This window comes from Oncorhynchus mykiss, chromosome 7, assembly GCF_057628025.1.
Source record: "Oncorhynchus mykiss isolate SJ-2025 chromosome 7, ASM5762802v1, whole genome shotgun sequence".
NCBI lineage: Eukaryota > Metazoa > Chordata > Actinopteri > Salmoniformes > Salmonidae > Oncorhynchus > Oncorhynchus mykiss.
In genome coordinates, this window is record NC_143028.1 from 56,096,128 (window position 1) to 56,110,361 (window position 14,234).

Below are 14,234 nucleotides of genomic sequence, written 5' to 3' on the forward strand. Positions count from 1 at the left end.
TTGAGATAAACTTTTGTTATTGACCAAATACTTATTTTCCACCATAATTTGCAAATAAATTCATAAAAAATCCTACAATGTGAATTTCTGGATTTTTTTCTTCTAATTTTGTCTGTCATAGTTGAAGTGTACCTATGATGAAAATTACAGGCCTCTCTCATCTTTTTAAGTGGGAGAACTTGCACAATTGGTGGCTGACTAAATACTTTTTTGCCCCACTGTATATCTGGTTATTATACCTGTTGATACAGGGCTCATATGTGAAACTATTCTAACTGAACATTTTCTTTCACAGTGACACTGACTCCGAATGGGAGCCCCCAGTGCCAAGGTGTCCATCCCCCACTGAAGCTGGTTCATCCAGCTCCTGCCACAAGTGGTGTTCATCTGCCAAATTTATTTCTGCAGGCATGGATGTGCCTCAGGACCAAAAGGGCACAGCATGGAGGTGTCTCTGTGTTCTTTGCAAAATAAAGTCCCCAATCACCTGCACCACATGCTTGGTGACCCTCTGCTTTACAGCAGAAATAGACTGCTATGGCACCTGGCATCAGCAGCACAATATTGTGTAAAGGACTGAGGGTCTTCCAAAAAATTTAAAGTTTTATTTTGTAAATGTATATATATTTTTTTCATGTTTTTTTCTCCATTTTTTTTTGGGGGGGGGGGGGGGGGGTGTGGTGGTGTTAGAATACCATTTTGGTATTTTGTATATAGTTATTCCATTCAAAATGTATAACTTCACCAATTTGGCCACTTGGGTACATTTGGGCTACTTGTGTGGGACACCTGGGTGACTTCATGATAAATGTCATGTAGCACACTCATTTTGAAAGTTATCCTTCTGAACCTTTGCACAAGTACTGTTGCCCTCTTATGTTTTTCAGAATATGCATATCCTTGGTCCTGGGCCTGAGCTACAGGCAGTTAGACTTGGGTATGTCTTCAGGCGGAAATTGAAAAAATTAGGGGGGAAGCTATAAGAGGTTAAGCTCTGCCAGCCCAACAACATCCAGTGAAGCACCAAACGCAATCTTCTGTACTGAGAGCTGTCAAAACACAGTAAACACGAAATGTCTTTCTACACCCATTACCTTCAAGACCTGAACGATGTTCATCGTATTGTGAGAGGATCAGCTGTTGCTTAAAAAAATAGATTTAAGCTGTACATATTGAGTTACATCAACAACTACTAGAGTGAGTATTCACAACTAGCTAGCTGCAAGCTCCATCTCTGCTTGACTAATATTTGCAATGTATCTCGCTAGCTATACTTTACATCATATTCTTGTTTAAGACTTCCCATTTGTTATTGGGTCAGTTCCCCTTGATTTTGACATTGTCATATTTTCTAAAATGATAAGTTGTTTTATTTGTATTTCTCAGTTTCCGTCCAGGCTCCTGTGACAAGAGATTAGCGTGAGGGCAACTTGTTACAGATCAATGAGGAAATCCGAGAAGCAACACAGTTTGAGAGTAGGATGAATGAATATAGCAAGCACAAGCTTTACTGCTCTGGTTGTTATAAACAAGTTCCTGGGGATTCATAAAAGTGTCTAAAAATAATGGCATGGTGAGGATACTTGGAAATTGATTAGCTAGATAGTGTTGCCAGCATAGTACACTTCAACAGTCATATTGTAAATAATTCATTAAAAGTGTGAATTTAGGTTATGCTCCCCTGAAGCTATACAGAACAAAAATAGAAACGCAAAATGTAAAGTGTTGGCCCCATGTTTTGTGAGCTGAAAAAAAAATCCCAGAAATGTTCCATATGCACAAATAGCTTATTTCTCTCAAATGTTGTGCACAAATATGTTTCCATCCCTATTAGTGAACATTTCTCCTTTGCCATTATAATCCATCCACCTGACAGGTGTCGCATATAAAGAAGCTGATTAAACAGCATGATCATTACACAAGTGCACCTTGTGCTGGGGACAATAGGCCACTCTAAAATGCGTAGTTTTGTCACAAACACAATGGCACAGATGTCTCAACTTTGAGAGAGAGTGCAATTGGCTTGCTGGCTGCAGAAATGTTCACCAGAGCTGTTGCCAGAGAATTGAATGTTCATTTCTCTACCATAAGCCGCCTCCAACGTCGTTTTACAGAATTCCAACCGGACTAAATAACGCAGACCATGTGTAACTGCGCTAGGACCTCTACATCCGGCTACTTCACCTGGGGAATCATCGGAGACAAGCCACCCGTACAGCTGATGAAACTAAGGAGTATTTTTGTCTGTAATAAAGCCCTTTTGTGGGGAAAAACTCATTCTGATTGGCTGCGCCCCTGCCCAGTCATGAGAAATCCGTAGATTAGGGCCTAATGAATGTATTTTAATTGACTGATTTCATTATATGAACTGTAACTCAGTAAAATCTTGAAATTGTTGCACGTTGCATTTATATTTTTGCTCAATATATTTTTTTCTTTGAATTGCCAGTCTTTCTAATATTCTTGGTTTGTTGACCTACATTTGAACAGCACTGTTAATAATTGTTGTTTTATTATTGAATTATTTTCACAGACTGTGTTAAAGGACTCACTCCCTGTCATCCTGGCCCACTGCTGTTGCTCCTGTGTTGCTGGGACTACTATGTGCAACCTCACAGTTGCACTGCTCTACCAGACAGAACACTACTGTCAACTTGGGATTGGTGTGGTTCCCTCTGTCCATAGTTGCACTGAGAGTGAGCAGAGGTGGCACATGCAAAGAACAATGGTAAGGCTCTGTGTGAATGTTTATTGAAGGCTAATATGAATAATATAAATGAGTGATATGGATGTGATGATGTAGGTGCCCCTTGGTATTCCTAGGGTGTGAAGCCAGGCCCTGTTAGGATGATGGTCCTGCCAGCAAGACCCAAAGAGGAGACTGGCAGAGGGAGTGAGGTAAAATGTTTAGCATTCATCATAATCTGAGCTAATTTTTGACAACCGCTTTAAATTTGTAGCCAATATGCCTTGATTAAAATAGCCACAGTACATCAGATTATGCCAATCCTGAAACAATCCCTAGTGGTTCCTAACTCTAGACATTTGTGTAGATCCAAAAGGGATAGGTAAAAGCAGCCAATCAATCCAACTCAAATTGTATTTGTCACATGAACCAAATACAACAGGTGTAGTAGACCTCACAGTGAAACGCTTATTTACAAGCCCTTAACACTTATTTTTCTTACAACTGCATTGTTGGTTAAGTAAAAAATGGATAAGTAAGTAACAAATAATTAAAGAGCAGCTCCGGTACCACTTGCCGTGTGGTAGCAGAGAGAACAGTCTATGACTAAGGTGGCTGGAGTCGAACAGTTTTTAGAGCCTTCCTCTGACACTGCCTGGTAGAGGTCCTGGATGGCAAAAAGCTTGGCCCCAGTGATGTAATTGGCCATACACACTACCCTCTGTAGTGCCTTGCAGTCGGAGGCCGAGCAGTTGCCATACCAGGCAGTGATGCTCTCGATGGTGCAGCTGTATAATCTTTTGAGGTTCTGAGGACCCATGCCAAATATTTTCAGTCTCCTGAGGGGAATAGGCTTTGTCGTGCCCTCTTCACAACTGTCTTTTTGTGTTTAGACCATGATAGTTTGTTGGTGATGTGGACACCAAGGAACTTGAAGCTCTCAGCCTTCTCCACTAGAACCCAGTTGATGAGAATGGGGGCGTGCTTTGTCCTCTTTTTCCTGTAGTCCACAATCATCTCCTTTGTTTTGATCCATTCAATGTGAACGGTGGAGTTATTAGCAAAAAACAAAAAGGCATGCACACTGTTAAATCTCATAATTCACTGCTTTATTGCCATCTTACCTAAACTGTGACAACCCTCCCACTGTCTGCCGAATTATTTCTCTTTGCTCTTGTTTTCCTTAATAGGATGTCGGTTTGGCGGAGCTGGGAGAGTCGTCAGCAAAATGGGACACACCCGGGCTCGGTGTGCACGCCCAATTTTTCAGTTTTTGATTTGTTAAAAAAGTTTGAAATATCCAATAAATGTCGTTCCACTTCACGATTGTGTCCCACTTGTTGATTCTTCACAAAAAAATACAGTTTTATATCTTTCTGTTTGAAGCCTGAAATGTGGCAAAAGGTCGCAAAGTTCAAGGGGGCCGAATACTTTCGCAAGGCACTGTATATAGTGTGTGCTTACCACATGGCCTCACATGTGAATCCTTAAAGAGATGGGTGGGTTTAAGGCTTAAGAGGCTGAGAAAGATGAGCAATGGGTATAGACAAAGAAGAGCTCTCCAGTTGGTGTACCAAAACATTCAAGGGCCATTTTCTCAAAAGTGGGGTTCAAAATATATCAACTTTCAAAGGAGAATTACTTTCCCATTGTTCCTCAACTGCAGTGTATAATATACTATTTTCTAGCACTGAGTCTACTTTTTTTCCAACAAAAAACCCCCCCACAATTTCCAGGTTTGATACATAAGACCGAATCAAGGCGGTTGGTTTCAGGGATGTGATTGAATTATTATTATTTGAATCAGCTGTGTAGTGCTAGGGGGAAGAAAAAAAAACATGGGGCCCCAGGACAGAGTTTGGAAAACCCTGGTGTAAGGCACGGCATGGGCTTTGTCCCGCTAATGAAGCTGAAGCACTGTTTGCTTTCTAAACAACTGAAACAGCAATTTCCTGCAATGTAGCATGAAATGTGACACAGGAACCATGACAAGACATTTAAAATAAATCTTGTTTTATTAATAGGAATAGAGAAACAAGACAGGGCCACTTCCTAAATATTTGGGAGAGGAGAGGGGAGAGTCCAACTGGCCTCATCTCGCAATAACCATTGCAACCAGGTTCTTCGGCACCTGTAAGCGCTACCTCAGGAATTCACATGAGCTGTTAAGGACTGCAGCAACAACGGCAATTTTGCAGGAGCAAGTAAGTAATATGGTGCAGGGATTTCTCTGCAATTTTAACCCATTAACCCCCTAAGCATTTCAAACCCCTACGTTATATACACACACACACACATTTAATGGACTTGTATATTTTTTTGAATAATATAATCTTTGAGAACTTACAATCACCAAAATAAAAGTGAGACACTCCGGGAGAATTGAAAATTACCAAAACAATAAATTCAGCAGTATTCATTTTGTTATTATGTTTGAGCAAAATAACACAGCATTATCCATGGCAAACTGCATAGAATTCCAGGAAACTACCTTAAAAACTGCAACATTCTCACATCTACATGGCAAAATTAGAAGAAAATTAGCTTTAAAACTGAAAAAAAAAAAATGGATCAGCTCCATGGAGAAATTTGCTGAATTGCAGGAAATTGGCTTAAAATGTTCTCTACAGAGCCAAGATGGGGGCACTGTCGGCCGATCGCATTCATTGCCACACCCACCACCTAAGCCCCCTTTTGACCCAGAAAAAAACATGTGGTGTTCCCTTAAACATGGACAGTCTCCTGCAACCAGCTCAATTTGAAGCAATTCTTGACTTCGGTCCTTCAGTTGTGATGTGAACATTTGTGTCATGAATACTTTACTCATACTGGTGGCAACAACATTGACTGATGCTGTAACACTCCCTAATCTTTGTGCGCTATTGTCTACAAGGGGGAAATAGAACACAGGTTTTTGAATTCAGATTTTTTTTATTAGGCCTCTGAATTAACAGGACAAAAAGTAATTTACTAAATTACTCCCATCGTTTTTAGTCACTAGGGGTCTGATAAGGAAAAGCAAAATAAATGATTTCTAAAGCTACCATAACCAGAACGGAACTGTGAAGCTTGAACACACTTTCATACACAGAACATCAAAAGTCAGTTCACCTGCTCATCGCTAGTCTGAGTACCAGTCTCTTTAGCCAACATTCCACTCCTCGTCATTGCTAAATAACATACCCAGATCAGCTCATCGCAGCATGCTGGCATAATATCACCCATTTCATATTTTGTGTCTGTTAGTTTAGCAACTAACTTCCAATAGTTTAAAAAAGTATTTACTACTTGCTGTTCAACAGGTTTATGAATCCAAGCTGAATATAATACATTTGGTTATGAACAAAACATTTGTCTGCTGGGCTTGATAACGTTAAGTACACAGAGCCAACTAAGCAAACGTTACCTCCGTTCAGGCGATAGATGAACTGTCATTCCAAATAAAATAGACTAAATATTTAATCTAACAGACTATACAAAAACAGAGAAAGAAACCATTTGTGAATTGGGGAAAACATTTACGTTAAAGCCTTAACCTGTTAGAGCTCTAGGGGCGCTATTTCATTTTTGGATAAAAAACGTTCCCGTTTTAAGCGTGATATTTTGTCACGAAAAGATGCTCGACTATGCATATTCTTGACAGTTTTGGAAAGAAAACACTGAAGTTTCAGAATCTGCAAAGATTTTGTCTGTAAGTGCCCCAGAACTCATTCTACAGGCGAAACCAAGATGATGCATCACCCAGGAATTAGCAGAATTTCTGAAGCTCTGTTTTCCATTCTCTCCTTATATGGCTGTGATTGCGCAACGAATGAGCCTACACTTTCTGTCGTTCGCCCAAGGTCTTAGCAGCATTGTGACGTATTTGTAGGCATATCATTGGAAGATTGACCATAAGAGACTACATTTTCCAAGTGTCCGCCTGGTGTCCTGCGTCGAATTCGGTGCGCAATTGCCAGCTGCTTCCACTTTACCATTTGATTCAGGGGAGAAAGCATGTGTCCAAGAACGATGTATCAATGAAGAGATATGTGAAAAACACCTTGATGATTGATTCTAAACAACGTTTGCCATGTTTTCAGTCGATATTATGGAGTTAATTTGGAAAAAAGTTTGCGTTTTGAGGACTGAATTTATGGATTTTTTTTGGTAGCCAAATGTGATGTATAAAACGGAGCTATTTCTAATACACAAGGAATCTTTTTGGAAAAACTGAGCATCTGCTATCTAACTGAGAGTATCCTCATTGAAAACATCAGAAGTTCTTCAAAGGTAAATGATTTTATTTGAAGGCTTTTATGTTTTTGTTAATGTTGCGTGCTGGATGCTAACGCTAATGCTAACGCTAAATGCTAACGCGAAATGCTAACTCTAGCTAGCTACTTTTACACAAATTATTGTTTTCCTATGGTTGAGAAGCATATTTTGAAAATCTGAGATGACAGTGTTGTTTACAAAAGGCTAAGCTTGAGAGATGGCATATTTATTTCATTTCATTTGCGATTTTCATAAATAGTTAACGTTGTGTTATGCTAATGAGCTTGCTGATAGATTTACACAATCCTGGATACAGGGGTTTTTTCATAGCTAAACGTGACGCAGAAAACGGAGCGATTTGTCCTAAACAAATAATCTTTCAGGAAAAACTGAACATTTGCTATCTGAGAGTCTCCTCATTGAAAACATCTGAAGTTCTTCAAAGGTAAATGATTTTTTTGAATGCTTTTCTGTTTTTTTGTGTAAATGTTGCCAGCTGAATGCTAATGCTAAATGCTACGTTAGCCATCAATACTGTTACACAAATGCTTGTTTTGCAATGGTTGAGAAGCATATTTTGAAAATCTGAGATGACAGTGTTGTTAACAAAAGGCTAAGCTTGAGAGCTAGCATATTTATTTCATTTCATTTGCGATTTTCATGAACAGTTAACGTTGCGTTATGGTAATGAGCTTGAGTCTGTATTCACGAACCCGGATCCGGGATGGGGAGATCAGAAAGGTTAATCTACACACAATACCCCATAATAACAAAGCAAAAACTGGTTTGAGAAATTTTAGCAAATGAATAAAACACAAAATATTGAAATATCCCATTTACTAAGTATTCAGACGGTCTATTCAAGACTTTGTTGAAGCACCTTTGGCAGCGATTACACGTTCAAGTCTACTTGACACTACAAACTTGGCACACCTGTATTTTGGGAGTTTCTCCCATTCTTCTCTGCAAATCCTCAAGCTCTGTCAGGTCGAATGGGGAGAGTTGCTGAACAGCTATTTTCAGGTCTCTCCAGAGATGTTCGATCTGTTTCAAATCTGGGCTCTGGCTGGGCCACTCAAGGACATTCAGAGGCTTGTCCCAAAGCCACTCCTGCGCCGTCTTGGCTGTGAGCTTAGGGTCGTTGTCCTGTTGGAAGGTGAACCTTAGGACCACAGACCGGGGCTAAGCGCTGGAGCAGGTTTTCATCAAGGATCTCTCTGTACTTTACTCCGTTTATCTTTCCCTCGATCCTGACTCGTCTCCCAGTCCCTACCCACTGAAAAACATCCCCACAGCATGACGCTGACACCACCATGCTTCAGCGTAAGGATTGTATTGGCCAGATGAGCGGTACCTGGTTTCCTCCAGACGTGACACTTGGCATTCAGGTCAAAGAGTACAATATTGGTTTCATCAGCCCAGAGAATGTTGCTTCTCAGCGTCAGAGTTCTTTAGGTGACTTTTGGCAAACTCCAAGCGGGCTGTCATGTGCCTTTTACTGAGGAGTGGCTTCCGTCTGGCGACTCTACCAAAAAGGCCTGATTGGTATAGTGCTGCAGAGATGGTTGTCCTTCTGGAAGGTTCTCCCATCTCCACAGAGGAACTCCAAAGCTCTGTTAGTGACCATCGGGTTCTTGGTCACCTCCTTGACCAAGGCCCTTCTCCCCCAATTCCTCAGTTTGGCCGGGCAGCCAACTCTAGGAAGTCTTGGTGGCTCCAAAATTCTTCCATTTAAGAATGATGGAGACCACTGTGTTCTGGGGTACCTTCAACGCTGCAGAAATGTTTTGGTCCCCAGAACTGTGCCTCGACACAATCCTGTCTCGGAGCTCTACGGACAATTTATTTGACCTCATGGCTTGGCTTTTGTTCTGACATGCACTGTCAACTGTGGGACCTTATACAGACAGGTGTGTGCATTTCCAAATAAATTCAAATTTACCACAGGTGGACTCCAATAAAGTTGTAGAAACATCAAGCATGATCAATGGAAACAGGATGCACCGGAGCTCAAATTCAGCATACCACCCTGCATACCACTGCTGGCTTGCTTCTGAAGCTAAGCAGGGTTGGTCCTGGTCAGTCCCTGGATGGGAGACCAGAAGCTGCTGGAAGTGGTGTTGGCGGGCCAGTAGGAGGCACTCTTTCCTCTGGTCTAAAAAATATCCCAATGCCCCAGGGCAGTGATTGGGGACACTGCCCTGTGTAGGGTGCCGTCTTTCGGATGGGATGTTAAATTGATCGAGGATGATTAATTTAGCAATTCCCAAATGGAGGAATATTTTTTGAACGGAGAAGACATCGTTTTGGACTGGTAAGATCTTCTCATGCTAATGCAGTTGTTTGAAATGAATAATATAAAATATTATTTGTAAAATGAAATAGCCTATTGGAGGCTGTTGAGGGGAGGGCAGGCCCACAATAATGGCCAAAGTGAAATGGAGACAGTAGACTAAGTTGACTGTGCCTTTAAATGCAACTCAGCATTCTTTGTCCTCCAAACACGACGAGTTGAGTTTTTACCAAAAAGTTATATTTTGGTTTCATCTGACCATATGCCATTCTCCCAATCTTCTTCTGGATCATCCAAATGCTCTCTAGCAAACTTCAGACGGTCCTAAACATGTACTGGCTTAAGCAGGGGGACACGTCTGGCACTGCAGGATTTGAGTCCCTGGCGGCGTAGTGTGCTACTGATGGTAGGCTTTGTTACTTTGGTCCCAGCTCTCTGCAGGTCATTCACTAGGTCCCCCCGTGTGGTTCTGGGATTTTTGCTCACCGTTCTTGTGATAATTTTGACCCCACGGGGTGAGATCTTGCGTGGTCTTCCATTTCCTAATAATTGCTCCCACAGTTGATTTCTTCAAACCAAGCTGCTTACCTATTGCAGATTCAGTCTTCCCAGCCTGGTGCAGGTCTACAATTTTGTTTCTGGTGTCCTTTGACAGCTCTTTGGTCTTGGCCATAGTGGAGTTTGGAGTGTGACTGTTTGAGGTTGTGGACAGGTGTCTTTTATACTGATAAGTTCAAACAGGTGCCATTAATACAGGCAACGATCAAATGTGCCAAATAAATTGACATTTTGGATATATATCAACAGAATTAATCAAACAAAATGAACATTTGTGATGTTTATAGGACATATTGGAGTGCCAACAAAATAAGCTTGTCAAAGGTAAGGCATGAATTATATTTTTATTTCTGTGTTGTGTCGCGCCTGCAGGGTTGAAATATGCTTTTCTCTCTTTGTTTACGGAGGTGCTATCCTCACATAATAGCATCGTTTGCTTTCGCCGAAAACCTTTTTTGAAATCTGACATGGATTCACAACAAGTGTAGCTTTTATTTGGTATCTTAAATGTGTGATTACATGAAAGTTTTATTGTTATAGTAATTTATTTTCAATTTCGCGCTCTGCATTTTCACTGGCTTTTGGCCAGGTGTGACGCGTCTCACATATCCCAGAGAGGTTAAGGACTGTGGAGACAAACTAATTTCAGTGTACCCCTGTAGAGGCCCCGGGCTGAGAGATTATTAGATTATAACCATAGCCTGAGATTATTACCATAGCCTGAGATTATTACCATAGCCTGCCAAGGGCAAAAAAATATTTTTTAAATACAGTTGAAGTCGGAAGTTAACATACACTTAGGTTGGAGTCATTAAAACGAGTTTATAAACCACTCCACAAAATTCTTGTTAACTATAGTTTTGGCAAGTCGGTTAGGACATCTACTTTGTGCATGACAAGTAATTTTTCAACAATTGTTTACAGACAGATTATTTCACTTATAATTCACTGTATCACAATTCCAGTGGGTCAGAGGTTTACATACACTAAGTTGACTGTGCCTTTAAACAGCTTGGAAAATAACAGAAAAATTACATTATGGCTTTACAAGCTTCTGATAGGATAATTGACATCATTTGAATTGGAGGTGAATTGGAGGTGTACCTGTGGATGTATTTCAAGGCCTACCTCCCAAACTCAGCGCCTCCTTGCTTGAAATCATGGAATAATTAAAAGAAATCAGCCAAGACCTCAGAAAATAAATGTAGACCTCCACAAGTCTGCTTCATCCTTGGGAGCAATTTCCAAATGCCTGAAGGTACCATGCACATCTGTACAAACAATAGTATGCAAGTATAAACACCATGGGACCACGCAGCCAACATACCGCTCAGGAAGGAGACGTGTTCTTTCTCCTAGAGATGAACGTACTTTGGTGCGAAAAGTGCAAATCAATCCCAGAACAACAGCAAAGGACCTTGTGAAGATGCTGAAGGAAACCAGTACAGAAGTATCTATATCCACAGTAAAAACAAGTCCTATATCGACATAATCTAAAATGCCGCTCAGCAAGGAAAAAGCCACTGCTCCAAAACCGCCATAAAAAAGCCAGACTATGGTTTGCAACTGCACATGGGGTCAAATATGGTACTTTTTGGAGAAACGTCCTCTGGTCTGATGAAACAAAAATGGAACTGTTTGGCCATAATGACCATCGTTATGTTTGGAGGAAAAAGGGGGAGGCTTGCAAGCCAAAGAACATCATCCCAACCGTGAAGCACGGGGGTGGCAGCATCATGTTGTGGGGTTGCTTTGCTGCAGGAGGGACTGATGCACTTCACAAAATAGATGGCATCATGAGGATGGAAAATTGTGGATATATTGAAGCAACATCTCAAGACATCAGTCAGGAACTTAAAGATTAGTCGCAAATGGGTTTTCCAAATGGACAATGACCCCAAGCATATTTCCAAAGTTGTGGCAAAATGGCTTAAGGACAACAAAGTCAAGGTATTGGAGTGGCCATCACAAAGCCCTGACCTCAATCCCATAGAAAATTTGTGGGCAGAACTGAAAAAGCGTGCGCGAGCAAGGCCTACAAACCTGATTCAGTTACACCAGCTCTGTCAGGAGGAATGGGCCAAAATTCACCCAACTTATTGTGGGAAGATTGTGGAAGGCTACCCAAAATGTTTGACCCAAGTTAAACTCTTTAATGGCATTGCTACCAAATACTAATTGAGTGTATGTAAACTTCTGACCCACTGGGAATGTGATGAAATAAAAGCTGAAATAAATTATTCTCTCTACTATTATTCTGACATTTCACATTCTTAAAATAAAGTGGTGATCCTAACTGACCTAAGACAGGAAATGTTTACTTGGATTAAATGTTAGGAATTGTGAAAACTGAGGTTAAATGTATTTATTTATTTTTATTTCACCTTTATTTAACCTCTCTAGGGTATGTGGGACACAAGCGTCCCATCCGGCCAACATCCAGTAAGATTGCAGAACGCCAAATTCAAATACAGAAATATTCATTACAAAAATTCAGAAAACAAAACATATTTTACATAGGTTTAAAGATTAACTTCTTGGGAATCCAACCACGGTGTCAGATTTCAAAAATGCTTTACGGCGAAAGCATACCTTACGATTATTTGAGAACATAGCCCAGTTGACAAAATTATTACAAACAGTAACCAGCCAAGCAGAAGCGTTACAAAACTCAGGAATAGAGATACAATTAATCCCTTACCTTTAATGATCTTCATATGGTTGCACTAAGAAGACATTAATTTACTCAATAAATGTTCCTTTTGTTCGATAAAGTCTCTTATATCCAAAAACCTCAGTTTTGATCACGCGTTTTCTTCAGTAATCCACAGGCTTAAAACGCAGTCAAACAGGCAGACAAAGAAATCCAAATTGTAACAATAAAGTTCATAGAAACATGCCAAACGATGTTTATATTCAAATCTCAGGATGTTTTTAGCCTAAATGATCTATAATATTTCAACCGGACAATAACCCGAGTAGCAGGCCGTTTAATTTGGGCATGCTTTTCATTCAAAATTCTGAATGCTGCCCCCTACACTAGAGAAGTTAACCAGGTAGGCAAGTTGAGAACAAGTTCTCATTTACAATTGAGACCTGGCCAAGATAAAGCAAAGCAGTTCGACACATAGAACAACACAGTTACACATGGAGTAAAACAAACATACAGTCAATAATACAGTAGAAAAATAAGTCTATATACAATCTGAGCAAATGAGGTGAGATAAGGGAGGTAAAGACAAAACAAGGCCATGGTGGCAAAGTAAATACAATATAGCAAGTAAAACACTGGAATGGTAGATTTGCAGTGGACAAATGTGAAAAGTAGGAGGTAGAAATAATGGGGTGCAAAGGAGCAAAATAAATAAATAAATAAATAAATACAGTAGGGGATGAGGTAGTTTGGACAAATTTAAAGATGGGCTATATACAGGTGCAGTAATCTGTGAGCTGCTCTGACAGCTGGTGCTTAAAGCTTGTGAGGGAGATAAGTGTTTCCAGTTTCAGAGATTTTTGTAGTTCGTTCCAGTCATTGGCAGCAGAGAACTGGAAGGAGAGGCGGCCAAAGAAAGAATTGGTTTTGGGCGTGACCAGAGAGATATACCTGCTGGAGCGCGTGCTACAGGTGGGTGCTTTTATGGTGACCAGCGAGCTGAGATAAGGGGGGACTTTACCTAGCAGGGTCTTGTAGATGACCTGGAGCCAGTGGGTTTGGCGACGAGTATGAAGCGAGGACCAGCCAACGAGAGCGTACAGGTCGCAGTCGTGGGTTGTATATGGGGCTTTAGTCACAAAACGGATGGCACTGTGATAGACTGCATCCAATGTATTGAGTACGGTATTGGAGGCTATTTTGTAAATGACATCGCCGAAGTCGAGGATTGGTAGGATGGTCAGTTGGCAGCATGAGTGAAGGAAGCTTTGCTGCGAAATAGGAAGCCAATTCTAGATTACATTTTGGATTGGAGATGTTTGATGTGAGTCTGGAAGGAAAGTTTACAGTCTAACCAGACACCTAGGAATTTGTAGTTGTCCACGTATTCTAAGTCAGAGCCATCCAGAGTAGTGATGTTGGACAGGCGGGCAGGTGCAGGTTGCGATCGGTTGAAGAGCATGTATTTAGTTTTACTTGTATTTAAGAGCAGTTGGAGAACACGGAAGGAGATTTGTATGGCATTGAAGCTTGTCTGGAGGGTTGTTAACACAGTGTCCAAAGGGACAGAAGTATACAGTATAGTGTTGTCTGCGTAGAGGTGGATCAGAACCTCACCAGCAGCAAGAGCGACATCATTGATGTATACAGAGAGTCGGCCCAAGAATTTAACCCTGGGGCACCCCCATAGAGACTGCCAGAGGCCCGGACAACAGGCCCTCCGATTTGACACACTGAACTCTATCAGAGAAGTAGTTGGTGAACCAGGCGAGGAAATCATTTGAGAA

General features: G+C 40.9%; 1 protein-coding gene and 1 long non-coding RNA gene across 3 annotated transcripts in view; one reads left to right on the forward strand and one right to left on the reverse strand.

Moving 5' to 3' along the window:
• The window catches only part of LOC110528165 (E3 ubiquitin-protein ligase RAD18), a 119,235-nt gene that overhangs the window by 70,810 nt on the left and 34,191 nt on the right, over window positions 1-14,234 (reverse strand). The window lies entirely within an intron of this gene.
• Window positions 6,820-14,234, forward strand: part of LOC149982603 (uncharacterized) — a 179,789-nt gene continuing 172,374 nt past the window's right edge. The window contains exons 1-2 of the long non-coding RNA XR_016497323.1: window positions 6,820-6,958; window positions 7,327-7,388. This is a non-coding gene — a long non-coding RNA (uncharacterized LOC149982603). The remainder of the gene's footprint in view (window positions 6,959-7,326; window positions 7,389-14,234) is intronic.